Genomic DNA, 13,163 nt, shown 5'->3' with positions numbered 1-13,163 from the left:
AGTTGCTCTACAGTGAAAAAATCTGGTATTTTTATCACCTTCCTTCAACCAAGCCATACGGGATCGCTGCTTCCACATACATTCTTCCTTATTCTTCAGTTGCTCGATTTCAGAGCGTAGCATGTGCACACGGGTAGGATCTGAAACATACCCAACCGACTCCTCCACTACCTTCAACTCCTTTAGCTTTTTGGCTAGGGAGTTACGGACATGACCAAAGGATTGTCTATTCCAAGTTTTCAAATTGTCTTGGACTGAACTGAGTTTTCTGCTGAAGCCCCACACCGAAGCTGCAAGACTAGTTGAACCCCAAGAATCTTTGATGACCTTTTCACATGAATCATTCTTAACCCACATGACCTCAAATCTAAAAGGCCCGCCCCGCCTATAGAAACGCTTCAGTTCAGAGTCCGAGCATAGTAGTATTGGCTTATTGTCTGAATGAAAAGCATCTAGATGATGGATTCGGGAAGTAGGAAATCTCAACATCCATTCCAGTGTGGCAACACCCCTATCAAGTCGAATCCACACATTGTGAGCACCAGGTCTCCTATTGCACCATGTAAAAGGGTAACCATTAAATCCTAAATCCTTCAATCTACAGTCATCCAGAGCATCTCTAAATAACTGCATTTGTCTTTTAGGTCGATCAAGCTAGCCAAGTTTCTCCTCACCCAACAAGATTTCATTGAAATCACCCATACAAATCCAAGGAAGAGAGAAACGACAGCTTAAGACACGTAGCAAAGACCAGGAGTTTTCCCTGTTGGCGGTGTCAGGGTCACCATAGAAACCCGTAAACCACCAAGCGTCATCAACTCCATGGTCCACAATAGCATCAATGTGATTATCAGAATAAGATTGAACATCCACAGAACAATCAGCTTTCCAAAGTAAGGCCAAACCACCACCTGTATTAACACGTGGAACAACAAAAATGTTAGCAAACTGCATTTTTCTACCAATTCTTTCCACAGTAATTTTTCAACTTTGGTTTCCATCAAGAAAACCATCTTGGGATCTTTATTGCTCACCAACGCGGCAAGCTCTTCTTCTATAGCTCATATAAATGTTGAGTGGTGCAATCAATCTAAAGCAATTAAAATATCTCTTCAAGTATATTAACAAAGGCCCTGATAGAGCTACAGTGTTGGTACAAGAAAACGTAACAAGAAATGAAATATCCGGAAAGAAACAAATAAGTGATGTTGATGAAATCAAGAGTTACTTAGATTGTCGATATATTTCTGCGTGTGAAGCATGTTGGAGAATTTACCAATTTGACATACATTATCGAACTCCAGCAGTTGAATAATTATCATTTCATCTACTAGATGAACAGACCGTCACTTTCACAGACAATCAAGGAGCTAGAAATGTTATTGACAAGTATGACACATGGAAGAGCTATGATTGCTCAACTTTTATATCATATATAATTTAATATAAAACAAAAAACTTTAGTTAAATATATATTCATTATATTTTTGAGATCATACAAATTTATGATTGCATTTCTTAACTATTACATTGAGGTCGCCACTTAAATATGCTTTAAATAATTTTTTTTAGTTATTGAATTCAAGGTTTTTCATATAAATATGCAACTATGTTTAAATTATGCAAACTCTTTTTATATTTTTCAAGCATATCCTTTTTTATTAATTGCATAGTTATCTACCATATTCCATTCAATTAATTTTGGACTTATATATGATTTTTTTAATAAAAAACTTAATCTTACACAATATGCATTCATTTGGATATACACCATTGTTAGTTTCTTTAAAAACTTTTTCCCCTCTCCCCTGGTGTGTATGTTAAAATACAAATATTCTATAAAAAAAAAATTAAAAAAGAGAGTAAAAGATTAGTTTATTTTTATTATCTATTTAATTTTAATTAATATAAAATTATTATTTTTTATTTTCAATAATTTACAGATGACTCTTGATTAAGCCGTGCATCGCACGGGCATAATACTAGTCTATATATATATATATAACCGAAACTTTTTAAGCTCCCACAATTTTCCATGTCAGCATTATTTAAAAAAAAAAACAAAAATTTTGATTATTTTTTTCCTAAAGCCCGATAATACAAAAAACTAAAAACCTAAATTCTAATCAAAACCACGGCAAAAGCAAAACCAAAAAAAAAAAAACAAAAATTCTGATTATTTTTTTCCTAAAGCCCGATAATACAAAAAACTAAAACCCTAAATTCTAATCAAAACCACGGCAAAAGTAAAAAAAAAAAAAAAAAAAAAAAAAAACAAAAATTCTGATTATTTTTTTCCTAGAGCCCGATAATACAAAAAACTAAAAACCTAAATTCTAATCAAAACCACGGCAAAAGCAAAACCATGGGCAACATATACGACCATTCCTCTCTCTCCTCAGAAACCCTCTCTCTCCAAAAATCAAAACCTTCTCCTTCCCCCAAAAATCCAAAATCCAAATCCAAAACTTAGGATGAGAAAGGAGGAAAAGCCGATTGGATATGTTGGGAAATGATTGACCCATCATCTTTACCTCTCAGAGCTCAAACTGGTACAATGATGAAGAAGCCAGAATTCTTGATGGCTTGCAAGGTTGACCAGCGGTTGCACTTCAAATCCAAGGTTTTCTTTCTTCAATTATATTGAATTGGGAAATTCTAGCTCTTTATATTATAGATTTATGTTGCTGTTAACGAATTGTTTTATTAAATTTGCTATATATGATGAAAAAGCTTGCCCCTTTTATTCACTGTTGTTTTCTGAAGATGTTTAATTGAATGGTACAGTGAATTTTCCTTACAAGCCAAGTAGAAAAGGATTATATATGGTATGGATTTGGTGTCATCGAATAGTTGTTTTAATTTCCCAATCATTAACATCATAGGGATAGCTCCCCCAAATAGAAACTATTTGTCTTTTGATGTCACAAGAGTTGTGTTCTTTTATGACTGGTCTTTATAATATTTGACTGTAGCATTAGTGTTTGACACTAATTTTCCAAGTTACCATCCTTCCTAGAATCTTCTCCTTTATGTTTTTCTCTCCAACAAAATATTCAAATTTTGCTTTCTACTTTGCCAAGATTTGATCCTTTAAAGTTTAGCAAATGGATTGTTGAATAGCAGTTTGTGCATGTATAACAGTGACATTTTAGATTATTCTCAATAGAGACATAGCGTCTTTTTTAACTATTGTTATATCCTGTTGAAACAATGAAGTCTAATCCAGTCATGGGTAACTCTAAATATCGATTAATTATCCTACTTATCTCTCAAATTTGGAATGGTGGTTGTGCTTTTGATTGTGGCAATTTAAATATCAGTTTTTGCTTTATTTGACAAAATGATAAAAAGAGTTTATAATAGTGCCTGTAAGGTGTTTGATGCTATGTCTGCAGTGGGATTCTGCATATGGGATTCTACATAGTGCATATGAGGTGTTTGAGGTGTTTTTGCTTGTATTTTCATTCCTATTTTTTATTTTTAAGATCCTTCTCAAGTTTATAATTATTTTATACTTAGTAAAAGCCCTTTTGCACATAAGGTAGAAGTCATGTTCAAAGTTTAGCTCATTAAAAGAGGGGTGGCTCAGTGATGATCTCCCTCTTAAGTTTCTTCTTGGTTGGCATTTTATTTTTAGCAGCTAATCTTTGCTATGCAATCTTCTAACTCCAAATTTTAAAGCTATGAACTTTTTAGTTGCTGATATTTTAATATTTTATACTCTGTTGCTAGGATTGTATTAGTGGAAATTCAATTTCATTCCAGCCAAGCTAAATAAGGTTGTTGTAATGTTAGCTAATTGTGCAGGGTGAGTTATCTTCATTTTCATGATTTCTATTTTCAGTACATTATTACAACATTATGTTCAAAATACTAAATTCCTTGATGTGAGACTAGCAACTTTCCATATGAAATTCAAGGAATCTTAGAAATTTTAAATTAACATAAAACATGTAGCTCAAAGAAGATGTTCAAATTTATGTTCCATCCCATCCCTCTCTTTTTGTGTTATTCATGTTCAAAATCCTAAATTCCTTGATGTGAGACTAGCATCTTTTCATATGAAATTCAAGGAATCTTAGAAATTTTAAATTAACATAAAACATGTAGCTCAAAGAAGATGTTCAAATTTATGTTCCATCCCATCTCTCTCTTTTTGTGTTATTGCTTTGGTTTTTAATAATAATAATGATTTTTGTTTGGTCAATAAGAAATTATAGGATTCAAATTATAAATAATTTTGGGTTTTTATTTAGTGTGTTTGGGATTCAAGAATCTTTATATAGCTATTTTATTTGTTTTATCAGTTGGTTGGTTTCAACTTTGATTCATGGTTATTTTGTTCTTGACTTTCTATCTTCTGGGTATTAAATTTTCAAATTTCTTTTATTGATATGGATTGCAGTGACTCCTTCCATCGGATTTCCAGATCATCCACACAGAGGTTCTGTCCTCATTGTTGTTTTTGATATTATGTGCATTCATTAATCATGGATCATTTTGTATAGTTAATTAGGTATATTCTGATGTGATTTATGTTTTACAGGTTTTGAGACTATCAGTTACAGGTATACCTTGTCTCAAAACTATTCAATTACTTGATTACTATTAGGTTTAATTGTAAAGAAATTGAAGTTGAGTTTTTTGGATTTTATGTAGGCATTACTCATCAGGATTGTGCAGGCCATAAGGGTACAATTGGACTTTCCTTTTAGCTATGTGCTAATTATAACGAGTAGATATGTTATCTTAGAATAAAAAATCTATCTCTAATCTTAAACACACAAAGACAGACTTGTCAGTTTGAGATAGAGTTGGCTTCTTGATATCTACAATTAATAGATAGTTGATCATGAATTTATAAATATATAATGAGTGATTTATCAAATTGACGATTCTTTTTAGTTGTGTGTTTCCAACTTCTTTCAATTTCTTTTTGGTTTTTTTTTTCCTCCAGTTTTACAGTATCTTCTAATATACTTTGCAAAAATTCTAGAATGGTAATGCACAATTAACTGGAAAAGAAAAATGGAAAAGAAAAGTTGTGCACATCACTTTTAAGGATTCTGCAATCACACACTACTGAATGCAAATTAAACTTGAAATGTCATATTTACATGTTTGCACGTACCAAATTAAAAATGTCATATTAAGTTTCCACATACTGACTTGATTACTCATATGCATATTAAATTATTTATCAGATGAATGAATACTCATGCATATTGGTAGTATTTGAGAAGAGTACTAAAGATTCATAATCATATCACTTAACTTTTTAATATTGTTATTGTTGATGTGATGCTACTTTAAAGTAGTGAGAATGGGAATTTGAATTGTACATGATGATCTATAGACTAGATGGGGTTTGATGGAAGGTTGAATAATCAAAACACTTTGAAATGCATATCATTTATGCCAATGGTGTGAGACCACTCCACAAACATTTTCGTGCATGATAGCTTTGTGATTGACTTTGTGTGGATGGTAGAAAAGACTCATGTCGAAGATAGATGTGAAAGCATTTTTTTAACTCTTTGCTTTCTCTTTGCCCATTAAATAATAATTTCAGGGATATAATTTTTTTAAAAAAAATATTAAATTCCTATTTTGCAAATTTTAATGTTGAAATTAGATAAAAGAGCTGCACTTATCAAGTTAAAAAAGGACCAGGTTTTTACATTCCATTTTAAGTGTGTGTTCAATGCTTGATATATTCTTTTTCTTATTTGACAATGCAATGTTTTAGATGATGATTTTCAAACCATATGCTCATATCTTTTGATTTTCATGATGGAAACGATGGACTGTATGTGATTTAAAGTCTTTGGTGTTATCTTTAATGTGAGTTATGAAATTCAATGGTGGATTAGTGAAACTAAATAATATGATTCTTATTCTATTAAGTGGACATTTTCATGTGGTGGTCTTTGTTATTGTCATGGAAGTTAATAAGTTATTTTCTTTTTCAAGGCATATAAGTTGCACTTTTGGGAGATCTAGGGTACCATGGAAAAGAAAGAACACTGCTGGGGGCCTAAAAACAACTTTATGTTGCTCTAACTTTATGTTACATCATACAAAGACACAATTGTATACAATAATGAAGATTTCCAGCCATGAGAAGTGGGAGCATATAAGCATAACAAATTATTTTTGTATTTATTTGTATGTAAGTTTTTGATATTATATTATTGCAATTTTAATGTGGAAATTGTTATTATAAACCTTGATTTATTTGTTCAAATATACAATTTTTATTTATTAGTGCTTAATAAAGGCAAAAAAAAAAAAAACATATAATATATTAAAATAAATTTCTTGAACTTTCCCGTGCATAACACAGGTTAGCGACTAGTCTATATATATATATAAAACCGAAGCCTTTAAAACTCCCACAATTTTCCACATCATCATTTTAATTTAAAAAAATTTTAATTTTTAAAACTAAACAGTGAGAGAGTCCTAACAGGAGTCTCTTATATATATATATATATATATATGTATATAAAAGAGACAAAATCTTTGAAAACCCTAAAGCAATCTCCTCTGTCTGTCTCCACTAAGAGAGAAAACTCTAAGTTTCAATTTCTTTGGTATGCTTGCTATTGCTTTTTCTCTTTTTTGTGAATAAGTTTTTTTTTGCTTTTGTTTTGTGTCTGGTGGAGGTGATCTTGTGGCTGTCTGTTCTTCCAAGCCCCATGAGATTTTACATGACTCTCATTAGCGATGGAGTAGTACTTTACAATATATAGTATAACTACAAGTATTGTGGTAAGTTTGTTAACTTTTTGTGTAGTTCAAAGATGCTATATTCTATATTATTTTAGATTATATAACCTTAAGCTTTACCTTATGGAGACGTATGTTAGGTTGTCTCACATTAGAAGTAGCTTATTGCATTTGTTGTACAAGTTTTCAATTCCTTTTGTGTGGATATTTTTTCACAGCTGTGGAGTAAGGTATATGCATTATATGTTATCTTATGTTTTCTCTTATGGTATCATGCTTCTTTGTTTATTAATTAAAGATTATGTTAGAAGCCTATATTATTTGCACCTTCAAAGTGTTTGACAATGTTTGAACCAAATTTTTCATCAATTATGAAGAATTGGATAAAAAAAACTTAGAAAAGCTTTCCATCCTTACTGAAATTGTCTCGCAATAATGACTTTTTGTTTTTGTTTTGTTTTTATAATTTGTAGGTTCTGAATCTTTTGATTTTAAATTTTATTGTCTTTTGAAAGTTTGACCATCTAAATTTTTGGGTTCAATTTTTTGCAATATTTGAAACAGTTTAGCAAATTTCAACTGTTATAACTATGGATTATTCTCTTGAAGGTAACCTATCTTTCTCTTATATTTTCTCTATTTGGTAGTCATATATATATATATATATATATATTTTTTTTTTTTTCCTTTTAGACGTTTTAACATTAGAATTTTTTAGTTATTTTTTTTCAATATCTAAATTTGTTAGCTAGATTTTTTGCAACCCATTGCATGTTCAAGCAATGACTTATTCATCAAATTGTAACTCAAAAAAATAGGAGCAATTCACGCAATAGTATAATTTCATAATCAATTTAAAATTTTATAAAATTATTTTAGTCTATTATAAATAGATAAGATCCCGTGCGTTGCACGGGTTTCTGACTAGTCAATATATATATATATATATAACCGAAACTTTTGAAGCTCCCACAAATTTCCACGTCAGCATAATATTAAAAAAAATAAAAATAAAAAAACGTAATAAAACTATAAAAGACACCCTTTCACGCCGCTTATCCACAAAAAAAAAAAAAAAAAAAACGCAGACCCTAAAACCCAAATCGACTCAAACTTGTGATTCTTCGCTGCACCTCCATATACACACAGATCGAAATTGAGAGGCGATGAAAGAGAGAGAGAGACGACGAGGAAACAGTGAAAGAAGCAGAGAAAGAGAGATGGAAATAGAGGGAGGCGATGAGGTCTGGGACACGAAGAGAGAAACTGAGAAGAGAAAGAGGCAAAACACGATTACTGTCAGATTTTCCGCCGCCATCCGTTCCCTCGCCAGACTCAAAACACCAAAACCGCAGGCACACACAGGAATTGAGATTGAGGAAGAGAAATCTAAGTGCCATTAACTCCGTTCAGGCCATTTACCTGCCATCATCAGATCGTCGAAACTGCCACCGGTTATTTTTTTTCCCCTTTCTTATATCTGGGTATTTAATATGACTTAGTTTTTGGGTATTTTGGTTGGATAGGTATAGATATAGATATTTGCTTAGATGTTTTGGGATTTTCTGTTATGATTTGTAGATTTCAGATTTTGATATTGTTTGTTTGGTTCTTTCCTTCTTGCCCTAACTCACTTTTTCTCTCTTGCTTTCCATCTCTGTTTCTTTCCCAAGAAAGCTGTGATTATATATGCTTTTTTATTTGTTATTTTTCTTTAAAGAGTATAACTCAAGGGATTATTCAGTTTGCGTAATTAGAAACAATGAGGTTTTTGATTGGTTGTTGAGAAAATGGAGGATTAAGTGAGGGAATGATGAGGGAAATTGGAATTTGTTTTTGGTTCAATTGGGGACTGATTGAATGAGCAAAGTTTGAGTTTTTGGTTTTGTTAGAAACTAAACAGTAAAAAATGTGTGAAAGGTTATTAATTTGATGCTTCATTTGTTGCTGGAATTGTTCTGGAAAAGAAATAAATGTGAACAATATTAAGGCTTTTACTGTTGTTCTTATTTTAAATTTTATGCTTGGTATTTGATGTGACCTTTTTTTTTTTTTTTTATAATTCAAATACTTATCTTAGGAATGCTAATCTTAGCAATTAAAGAAAGTTTACATTTTTCACATCAAATGGTATTTCCTCATCCATCTATCATCCGCTTCTCTCATCTATATCTCCAGTCACGCTTCACTGCTCCTCTAATTTTCTCTCTCTCTTTTTTTTTTTTTTTTTTTTTTTTTTTTTGCAGATCAAGCATAGATTGTTTCATTAGCTTCGAAATTCCTATCCACAATCCATCTTTTCTGAGTGAGTTATTTTCTTAAAACAATGCTTACTCCTAAATTAGTTTTATATATGTTCATGATTATTGATATGCAGATTATTTACAGCTTTAAGTTTAAAAACCCGCATGATACATCGTTTCAGTAATCTTAAAATTTTAACTTTTACTGCTACAACACCATTCGAAAGCCTCTCACTATAAATAAAACAAATAAACCGCTTAAATTACAATCAAATGCTTGCTGAACATTGAATTTACATTTTAAACCAATTTAGTCTTGGTCCTATGAGCATTCGACATTACAAGCTTTTTTTTTTTTTTTTTTTTGCTTCTCACCAAATTCTGCACATGCATGTTTTTGCTACATTTTTCAAAATTTTAAAAAGTGAAAGATACAAAGTTGTAGATATAAAGGGAAGGAACCAAATTGATTCAATAATGCCCCCCTGTTATAATACTAACAGTTAAGCTGATGGTTTATTAAAATGTTTCATGTTATGCCACGTAGGATAAAAACCCACTTAAACTTATACCTCATGTACAGTTAAAAAAGAAAAAACACGTTATTCTGCTTAATGTAATAGTAAGTTAACAGGTATTTCCTATTAGCGTAGGGAGCAGAGAGTATTTTTGGAAATGGTTATTTTGAATTCATGTCTTTTGGAAATCCAAATTTTGATATGTGATTATTATTATTATTAAATCTTTTTTTTGTCAATGGGTATCTTTGATCACTTGGTATTTGTTAAATTTCTTATTCAAAATCTTGGTTTCTTTGTTTATGCTTACCTTTTTGGTAGGGCTTCCAAATTTCCATAGACATTGATTTCATGTCTAACATTGAAAATTTCATTGCAATGTGGCAACTGTGGAATGACAATGGTTAAACACACATGCAAATGTGGATTTAGCCCTATAGATTTTTTTTTCTTTTTTAAATGCTTGATGTAATTATTTCCCACCCCCTTATTTATGATGCTTTGATATTGAGTATTTTTTTCCTGTTATCTGTTATTATATGCCTAGATAGCAAAGAGTAGATGAGAGAATCAAAAGCGTGTCCAACAAAAGTTACTAGAAGATCTAGGAAGCAAAAAACTCATTCCAAGTTCGTTGTATTGGACAAGGGAACCGAAATCTATTCTAATTTAAAAGAGATCAGTGACTCAAATATGTTGGCGCCACACCAAATCCAAGATAAGGTTCTGAAGGATGGCTAGAAGAAGAACGAGAAGACTATATCTAGGTAATACTAACTGTTATGCTCGCATCCGAATTGGTTATGAATGAATAGTTTAGAAGAAGCTATAATTTTCGTATATATTAATAATTTTTTTTTAATAAACCTGAGTGGTTCTATCATCTGTCACTTAGATTTGGAAACTTGATCCTATTGATACAGTTTATTGAATACATTTGACTACATTTGTTTCTCCTAAGTGGTTCTGTTTGAAAATGTATGAAGGATTTGTCACTTTGTTAAAACTGTGAAATTTGAAAGTATAATGTTATTTACTTTTACGTTTTGATAGAGATTTATTTCTTAAAATATTTTTAACTGTTGATTTGATTGTTTACAATGCTCGATTTTATAGTTTTTTAAAGTTGTATTTCATTCTTAAAATTAGATTGGCAATCTGTTTGATGCTAAGAATTAAAAAGTAAAACAAAGGTAACCAGTTCTCAAGTTTGTTTCATCGTACCCTTTTGTTATTTACTTTATTTTTTGTTTTCTTTCAGATTATGAGAGATTTAATATTCTATATTTAGGTTATGGTTTTATAATTGTTGGAGGATTTGTTTTAGTTTATTTATACCATATTTTTCATTAAATTTTCGGTTTTGTCATAGGATATTCCGAGTATCCTAAGACTTATATCAACATGAAATTCAAGTGATGTAATATTTGTGATTCCAGTTTTGAACTCAGTTGTAATTTAACCTAATGTTGTTTGCTTAATTGTAGTTATGGTTAGGGGGTTTTTAGGTAGATCTTGCTTACATCTCAATGTGTTAATGTCATTCTTTCCATCTTATCATTTTCTGTGTCTTTGTTCAATTGAAGAAAATTTGTGTTAAATATTATTTAGGTTTTGTTATTTGTTAGTTTTTTTTTTTTTTTAAGATTTAATTTTGTGAAAAATAATTATTAATATAACTCATATTTGTAGTCTAATTTTTGTGTTGATGGTTTAATTAGGCCGACAACTGTTCACAGCTGCTTATGCTTCACTGTCATCATTCTTTTGAACCCTTGGAAGGGTGAGCTTCAGTAATTTGAAATAAAATGATTTAGAAAGAAGATAAAGTTTTTCACTTACCAAAAAAAAGGAAAGAAGATAAGGTTTTAGTCAATAGGCTTTCTATGTTGCTCCTATGGTCATAAGGCTAATCTTCATTTTCCAGTATTCAAACTAACATTATTGTTGCTGTGTGCTGCTATACTAAGGCTTGGTGCTGCTGTTTGTGAAATTTTTTTGTTGTTGTTGTACATGCTAATATGCATTATGCTTCTATTGTACTTAGTGTTAGCTGTATTGTGATAATTGGTAATTGTTGGCATTGTACTAGGAATTGATGCAGAGTCCAGGATGTTTTGGTAGTTATTGGCAGATTCTTAAAAAAGCACTTAGTGAGAAATATTAACATAGGTTGTGTTTGTTTGCTTCATGTTAATAGAAGGTTGCAAGGAAATTCAAATGTTAATAAAAAGTTGGCCTCTTAAGAGTGTGCCACCTCAGCTTTGGAGTCTTCATAATTTTACACCTCAACAATATTTTTAATTTTTATTTTTAGCACGGTATTTTAGTTAAATATTTTACTTAGTTTGAACTTAGAACTACTTTGAACCCGATAATGCACTCCCCCTCTCTCTATCTCTGTAACCTTAATAGGCTATGGCTGCTACCGTGATTTCAAATATCTCTAATAGCAACCTCTGAGGACAACCATCCAAAGGCAAGATGGAATGTGGGTACCGCTGCAAGTGTTGCCTCGAAAAGAAATGACTGCAGTTGATTCAAATGCTCTAGCTACTTCTTGCAGTGCACACAAGATTGAGACCGCTGCAAGTGTTGCCTTGAAAAGAAAAGACTGCAGTTGATTCAAATGCTCCAGCTACTGCTTGCAGTGCACACAAGATTGAGACAGGGCTGATGAATTACTTTATATGTAATAACATTATAACCTTATTTCACAAAGATCAAGGTCCTTAATGTTTTTCTTTTAATATGTTTTTCTTTTAATATGTTTTATTTATTTATTTATTTAAATGGATGTAGTTTATTTAAAGATATGTAAAGCATTCTTGTGTTTGCATGTTGTGCTTCCTTTCTACTGTTTATTAATTACCAGGATTTTGCAAACAGACTGAATAATAAAAGGGATTATGTTAAAAAAAATGATAGGGACCTTAAATTTCATGAAAAAAAGGATGCAATTGATAATAGACGTAGGATGCCTACCAGTAATTTGAGGTTGTTAACTAAAGGTACAAACAAGTAATACAAAGTTAGATGTTGTTTTTAACTTTGTACTTAGGTAGAACACAACAATCGAATTTCTCATATTGGTGTTGTGTTTTAAGAGATTTGAACTTTGATAAATACTCATGTATATTTAACAATCTTAAAAATAAATAAATAATACTATTTTGGAACTTAGTTATTAATTTTCCCGTGCGTCGCACGGGTTAGCGACTAGTCTATATATATATATATATAAAACCGAAACCTTTGCTGGCACCACAATTTTCCACGTCAGCATAAAAAATTAAAAAATAAATAAAAATTATAACTCCTCAAAACCCTAGCAACCTTACCCTTCTCTCAAGTTAAGATATATAAAGCCACGGTTTCTGCAAACTCTCTCTTTCTCCAGACGTAGGAAGCCCTAAATCATTCAAGATCTACAAAACCCTAGCAACCTTAGCCCTCTCTCAAGTTAAGAAATATAAAGCCACGGTTTTTGTAAACTCTCTCTCTCCAGACGTAGGAAGCCCTAAAGCATTCAAGATTTACAATGCACGGTATTTCAAGATCTACAATGCACGGTATAGATTTTAGCTTATAAAGTTCAGCTTTTGTAAGGTTAGTTTGTTTATATATTTAGTCCTTATATTTAGGTTTAGGTTTTAAGAGATTTATA

The 13,163-nt window shown here is 31.0% G+C and overlaps 1 protein-coding gene and 1 long non-coding RNA gene across 3 annotated transcripts in view; both read left to right on the top strand.

The window, feature by feature from the left end:
- The window catches only part of LOC126723271 (uncharacterized protein At1g28695-like), an 81,638-nt gene that overhangs the window by 29,622 nt on the left and 38,853 nt on the right, over nt 1-13,163 (top strand). The window lies entirely within an intron of this gene.
- Nucleotides 2,547-12,219, top strand: LOC126723275 (uncharacterized). Of its 2 annotated transcripts, XR_007654219.1 has the most exons (7): nt 2,547-2,623; nt 4,409-4,447; nt 4,550-4,571; nt 4,663-4,695; nt 8,982-9,040; nt 10,044-10,263; nt 11,218-12,219. It is a non-coding gene; the product is annotated as an uncharacterized LOC126723275 (long non-coding RNA). The 2 variants fall into 2 exon arrangements; XR_007654218.1 differs by lacking the exons at nt 2,547-2,623; nt 4,409-4,447; nt 4,550-4,571; nt 4,663-4,695 and adding an exon at nt 7,785-8,189.

The sequence above is a fragment of the Quercus robur genome, chromosome 4, assembly GCF_932294415.1.
Source record: "Quercus robur chromosome 4, dhQueRobu3.1, whole genome shotgun sequence".
NCBI classification, from domain to species: Eukaryota; Viridiplantae; Streptophyta; class Magnoliopsida; order Fagales; family Fagaceae; genus Quercus; species Quercus robur.
The sequence above is the reverse complement of the archived record's forward strand: the minus strand, read 5'-3'. Positions and strand labels throughout refer to the sequence as shown.